The following is a 6,747-nucleotide window of genomic DNA, read 5'->3' on the forward strand; positions in this document are numbered from 1 at the left end:
TCACTTCCTTGGACAGTGGAACAGCCCCCCAGAGGATGCAGTACAATTGGAACGTTTGTAGCTGAAGTGAAAATGAAATGTAATAGTACTCCCCCAATACAATTCAACTTATAATTTCATATTTTACATAATTTTTGTAAATTTATTTATTAATTTGTTAAAATGTCTGTCTTTTTTTTTTTTATAAGTGATTTCCTCTTTCTGTGTATCCCATTACCTTCTTTGACTGCTTTTGAAGCTTTTGAATGAATACCATATTCTTTGGAATCTTGAATTTCAAGTCAGTGGTCTCTGTGGACTTGTTTCATAAGAATAGTGTTGATCTTCTGAATAATATAATAAAATAATAATATAATAATATATAATAATAATAATAATACGTGACGTTGATTGACAAGGTCAAGAAGAAAGTATCACTCATTGATGTCGCAATACCATGGGACACCGAGTTGAAGAGAAAAGAGAGGGGGAAAAAAAAATTGGGATAAGTATCAAGATCTGAAAATAGAAATAAGAAGGATATGGGATATGCCAGTGGAAATCGTACCCATAATCATAGGAGCACTAGGCACGATCCCAAGATCCCTGAAAAGGAATCTAGAAAAACTAGAGCTGAAGTAGCTCCGGGCCTCATGCAGAAGAGTGTGATCCTAGAAACGGCACACATAGTAAGAAGAGTGATGGGACTCCTAAAGGAGGGCAGGATGCAAACCCGGAACCCCACACTATAAATACCACCCAGTCGAATTGGAGGACTGTGATAGAGTAAAAACAAAAAAAAAAAAAAAAAAAAAATAATAATAATCATAATAATAACTAATAATATAAAAAAAAAATAATTGATGATAATATTATGATAATAATAATAATAATATATTTTGGTAGAAGACCCACTTTTAGGCAAATGCTGTTTAAAAGGATGGCAGAATTAAGCGAGTTGATTTTATATATTGTTTTTTCTATTTTCCTTACAATTCGCTTCTCAGGCTCAGCGATGTTTCTGAGTAACTGGCCAATATTCATATTGGGAATTTTCAAAAATTGTAAATGCTGAAGGAATCTTTTATTAGAACAGGATATCAGGTCCAGGTCAAGCAGGGGTCGTCGTCAGTGCCGGTATTATTCCGTAGGCGTAGTTCAGTTCGGCCCAGGATTGTCTTTGGTTTAAGGGCTGGTATTGGTGATGGTATAGCTGGTATCACGTGACGTTTCGTCCTTCTCGTAGGTCATCTTCGGACGAGTCGGTTGAAGAGACTGTAGCAAGAAAGTTTGCAGAACGGTATTTATAGCGGCTCGGACCTAGAGTTGCATTCTCATTGGTTGGGCCGGTCTTGGGCGAACCGTGGATCTCGCCTCGAAGGTCTCAGGGATTCTCTCGTGCGTGCGTTTCTGTCTGGGTCGGTGTGGCTGACGTTTTCCTTGATGATCTTTTTGAGGGCTTGTTCGTTCTCCTTGTACCTCTGGTGGAAGTGCCCCTTGTAGAAAAGCTTGATAGACTCTGCAACATCAGAGCGGGATTCCTGGTGGTACCAGGCTTCCATACTTTTCCTTATTGACTCATCAATAGCACGATTGGTGTGTCCATTGTCGACGAGGACCTGGGCGGCGCGCTACAACTCACTGTGTGTGTCATTCCAGGAGGAGCAGTGTGAGAGGGCCCTCCTGACGAAGGCTTGTACAACCAGGAACCCCGCCCCGACGTTGCAGAGCCCATCAAGCTTTTCTACAAGGGGCACTTCCACCTGAGGTACAAGGAGAACGAATAAGCCCTCAAAAAGATCATCAAGGAAAACGTCAGCCACGCCGACCCAGACAGAAATATTAAGATAATTATATATTATAAAATGAAGAAGACGAGCAGCCTGGTGGTGAGAAACAATCCTTCGGCGCCCCTGCAGGATCCCTTGAAGAAGACGAGTGTGGTCTACCGTTACACATGCCCCGTCTGAGGATGCCTCGGCAAATACATCGGTATGACCTCCATGCATTTCTCCAAGCGAATCTCCTGCCACGCCCAAGAAGTAGCCATATTCAACCACGCTAGGACTGCTCATAACAAACGGATAAAAAGAAATATTATCCCTAATATCAAAATAAGAGATCAGATAACGGATCCCCAACGTCTGCGCCTCCTAGAAGCCCTCCATATAGGTAAGGAGAAACCAAACTTAAACATCACTCAAGAAACGTTTCTCCTTCCCACCACTGCCTGGAGAGCAGCGAGCGACCCCCTGATGATGCCAGATAATCAGGAGCCCCCACAGGATGATAAGATTCCTGCTACAGACGGAATTCCCGACGTTCATCCCCAGGCACACTACTGTGGCGCTCGCACGAGAGAATCCCCGAGACCTTCGAGGCGAGATCCACGGCTTCGCCCAAGACCGGCCCGACCAATGAGAATGCAACTCTAGGTCCGAGCCGCTATAAATACCATTCCGCAAACTTTCTTGCTACAGTCTCTTCAACCGGCTCGTCTGAAGATAACCTACGAGAAAGTCGAAACGTCACGTGATACCAGCTATACCAGCATCAATACCAGCCCTTAAACCAAAGACGACCCCGGCCCGAACTGAACTACGCCTACAGAATAATATTGGCACTGACGACGACCCCTGCTTGACCTGGACCTGATATCCTTTTCTAATAAAAGATTCCTTCAGCATTTACAATTTTTGAAAATTCCCAATATGAATATTGGCCAGTTACTCTGAAACATCGCTGAGCCTGAGAAGCGAATTGTAAGGAAAATAGAAAAAACAATATATAAAATCAACTCGCTTAATTCTGCCATCCTTTTTAACAGAATAATAATAATAATAATAGTAATTTCAACTAAAACTACAGATGTGACTTTAAACGTCATTTTAAATTGGGATGAAAATAATGATACGAGGTCCCCAGTCTAAACATAGTTATACATTATCTTTTTATGTCCCCAATATTTCATCAGAATTCTGAGCGCCTCAATGGCGTGGTTGGTATGGTGTTGGCATTCCACCTCGGTGGTAGCGGATTCGATTCTCGGCCATTCCATTGAGGAGTGAGAGAAGTGCATTTTTGGTGATAGAAGTTCATTCTCGATGTGGTTCGGAAGTCACGTAAAGCTGTTGGTCCCGTTGCTGAATAACTACTGGTTCCATGCAATGTAAAAGCACCATACCAACTAACAAACAAAAAATCAGAATTATGTGTAGTCTTTTTAGTTATCAGATATTAAGAGGCGCTGGGTTCAAAGTATGGTTTGTATATGCTTTATGCCGTAACATTGAAATCTTTGCCAAACTTGTCTTAAATATAAGAGAAAGAGATGTTAGCATTTCCCTCAGAATGGGACTCTCTCTCTCTCTCTCTCTCTCTCTCTCTCTCTCTCTCTCTCTCTCTCTCTCTCTCTCTCTCTCTCTCTCCGTCCACTGTATGAGTCAATAGCAAAATTATGAGTTTGTTAGCTATAGTTATTCCTTTAATAATCTCTCTCTCTCTCTCTCTCTCTCTCTGTCCACTGTATGAGTCAATAGCAAAATTATGAGTTTGTTTGCTATAGTTATTCCTCTCTCTCTCTCTCTCTCTCTCCTCTCTTCTCAATCTCTCTCTCTCTCTCGTCTCTCTCTCTCTCTCTCTCTCTCTCTCTCTCTCTCTCTCTCTCTCTCTCTCATATCTACTAGACTCTGAGATAATAAAAAAAAAACTTTAAAACAAAGGGCAACTACGGATGCATAACCAAAGAAGTATTATAAAAATCCATTTTTAAATTATGCAAGCAACTAGGGACCAAGTCGAAGATAAGATAGGCCGCTCAATATCACAATTAACTTAATATTACAATAAACTCAATAAACTTGATTTGGAAAATCGATTATTTATCTTTCTATGTTCGTAAGTTTATGCGTACGAAGACATAAAGTAAAGGAATAAGTCGGAGATTAATTCCACCGAACAAAGGAAAAGCTTACATTCTCTCGGATAGTTATATAACTCATTTAAATTGCTAGTACTATGTGGTGACTTATCTGTTCGCATATCCTCTCCTGTGTTACCAACCAGCAATGCGTATTAAAAAAAAACTTTGTGGCTTTGTTTAGTAATAGAATTATGTTCTTAGCGACGGAATATTTCCTGTATACTATTTTGAAAACGATTCAAAATCCTTTGTGCAAGAAAACAAAGGAATCTTAGAATGCGGTAATGTCCAAAAAGATAAAAAAAAAAAATCAATGCCGTGCTTTTTGATTACTTAAAAGATAGCAAGATACTGTAAAATGTAAGTGGTAAGTAGGGATAAAAGAGAAATAAATAAGGCAACGAGATAAATTAAATCTCACAGGAAGGAAACCGTCAAAGCTTTCCTTCGCTTAATCTCTCTAAAACGGCGAGTGTGATGATTCACCATAGAGTTACCAGTTCGTATATATTAAAAAAACTTCACTTATCCTTAATAATCTCCCGTATTCATTCATGTGTTAGGTCTACCCGGATATACAGAAGAGTGTAATTAAAGTAGTTAATAAAAGAATGAAGATGGTAATTGTGATCTCATTTAAGTGTAGACGACTGGAAGAGAAAGTTAGTAATTATCAGATGAAATTAGTGAGAAACATTATTATAATGAGATGCGTCTATCAGTGTCTCTGAGCTTAAAAGTTTATTTTTCTGTCTCCTTGTATAGGCCTATGTTTGGTACTCGCTTGACGCCTCTCAGATTAATTGTGGTGTTTCGGTGATCTTGCTTCATCAGGAAGCTTTGGCACTTTAAAAGTGCTTGTGGGTTCCATGATTTTAGCAACTTTCCCTTATGTTTGTTATTGTCTAATTAGATATAACTAACCAGTGGCCCCTTTTAGCACTAAGGATATCTGTCTGTCTGTCTCTTTTCATACAAATGACATTTTGTATATAATGTGTGTGTGTGTGTGTGTGTGTGAGAGAGAGAGAGAGAGAGAGAGAGGTGGGGGGGCCCATTTAATTCTACATTGTGTAATTCCCAAATAAAAAGAATTAACGTCAACGTCAATAAAGTGATAAATATGATGTACAAAGTTTTAAACTTGATCTGGGATATGTGCATATCCCATGAGTCAGTATAATAATAGTTAATATAGTAATACTACTAATATTTCTAAACCGGGGATGCAAAAAGTGTATTATTTACAAATAGTCCTTCCACCTTTAGAAGCCCATTCTAAGTTTAAAGGTCTGTTGACAACTTTAAATTTCTTATCTTGTTTTTCCCTCTCCTTTCGTTCCATCAATCGATGTGGAGCTGAAAAGAAGATGAAAATAAACCATTTAAAAAAAATTGCAGATTGGCTCTGTTTTTTCCCGTCGTTTAGTAACATTGCATTAAATTTTTTTTCCAAATTACCAAGTTTCTTTTCATTTAGCTCATTTTTTCGAGATAGATTGTAGATAATTTCCGTATGTCTATCTGTATAGGTCTATTTTGCAATCATCCCTGCTTTGATAACAAGTGCTGAGTCAAGTAAGGATGTCAGAGAACACATCCATCATCAACCATTGTCCTAAGTGTGGTTTAAGAAAGTTCTCCTTTTGTTAGTCCAATGGTCTTACGCTTCAACACCTTCTCTTCGCCTAGAGCCCTAGACTCATTAGACTAATTCACTTCCTCTTAGAGGTTTATAAAAATGCGTTAAGTGACCACTTTCCACATGGTGGCCAGTCCCGTCGGCCTTCGCTTTAGAAATGAGACAATTTACCACTGAAATTTTATTCATAAAATGCGTAAATAGAACACGCGAGCACACAAACATCAACCTCTGTGGCTCAGCCAGCTGTAGAAATTTAAGCTGACTTCGACCAACCACTAAAACCAATTAACTACCGGATACTTCATAATTTTAAAGTAATATACCCTCTTTTTTTTCTTATGTAGTTGTAGAATGCAACGGTCTGTAAATGTATTTAGTATGAGACCAAGGCTTTAAAATCTAAAATTTACTATGTGGCTATGAGGTAGTACAATGATAATTTTGTACTGTTAAATCGTGACAAATTTATTTATATATTGGGAAGAGTAGAAACTCGAATTAAAGTTATTTTTATGGCGACTGTGACAATTTTAGTGTTTTGAAAAAAGATTAAAAGACTTCTGTGACTGGCCTGAATTTGTTGCAAACGAGCTTGTTATGACCGTGCTAATGCTTAACCCCTCATTATGTGCCGTCATTTTCTTTCTGTTTAGCACACTGATTTTATACTTTCTATATAATAAAACACAGCCAATTTGCCATATGTTTCTATATAAGTATGAAAAATGAAAGTACCGTATGCTTATGTTATCATGCAATTTACCGACATTTTGACTGTCTTCCTCGTCTAAACATATGTCTGCACTCTGCAGTTATGCGCCAATGTTACTAAGATATCCGACTGCCTCGCTATGATTGTAAATATGAAAGATTGCTTTTATATAAGTTTTATTTTCGTGTTTTTCTTCGAAGATAAATGTCTGTTGATTATATTTTTCATACTGTTCAGTTATTCGTTAATAAAGTAGACATTCATCTGGAGATCACCATGGATTTTTTCCTTTTTTTTTCTTTTGTCATCATCAGATTTCATATTTTGAACCGTAGCTTTTCAGATAACTAATTTTCAATCTGTTAGACATAACATTTCTTAGGGAATAACACAATGTTTGAATGACGGAAAAGTTTGGAGATATTTTAACGAATCATTATGAAAATATTAAAGTGCTGGCCTTGGAAGTGTCTCTTAGTGAATTATTCG

Source organism: Macrobrachium nipponense, chromosome 12 (genome assembly GCF_015104395.2).
Source record: "Macrobrachium nipponense isolate FS-2020 chromosome 12, ASM1510439v2, whole genome shotgun sequence".
NCBI lineage: Eukaryota > Metazoa > Arthropoda > Malacostraca > Decapoda > Palaemonidae > Macrobrachium > Macrobrachium nipponense.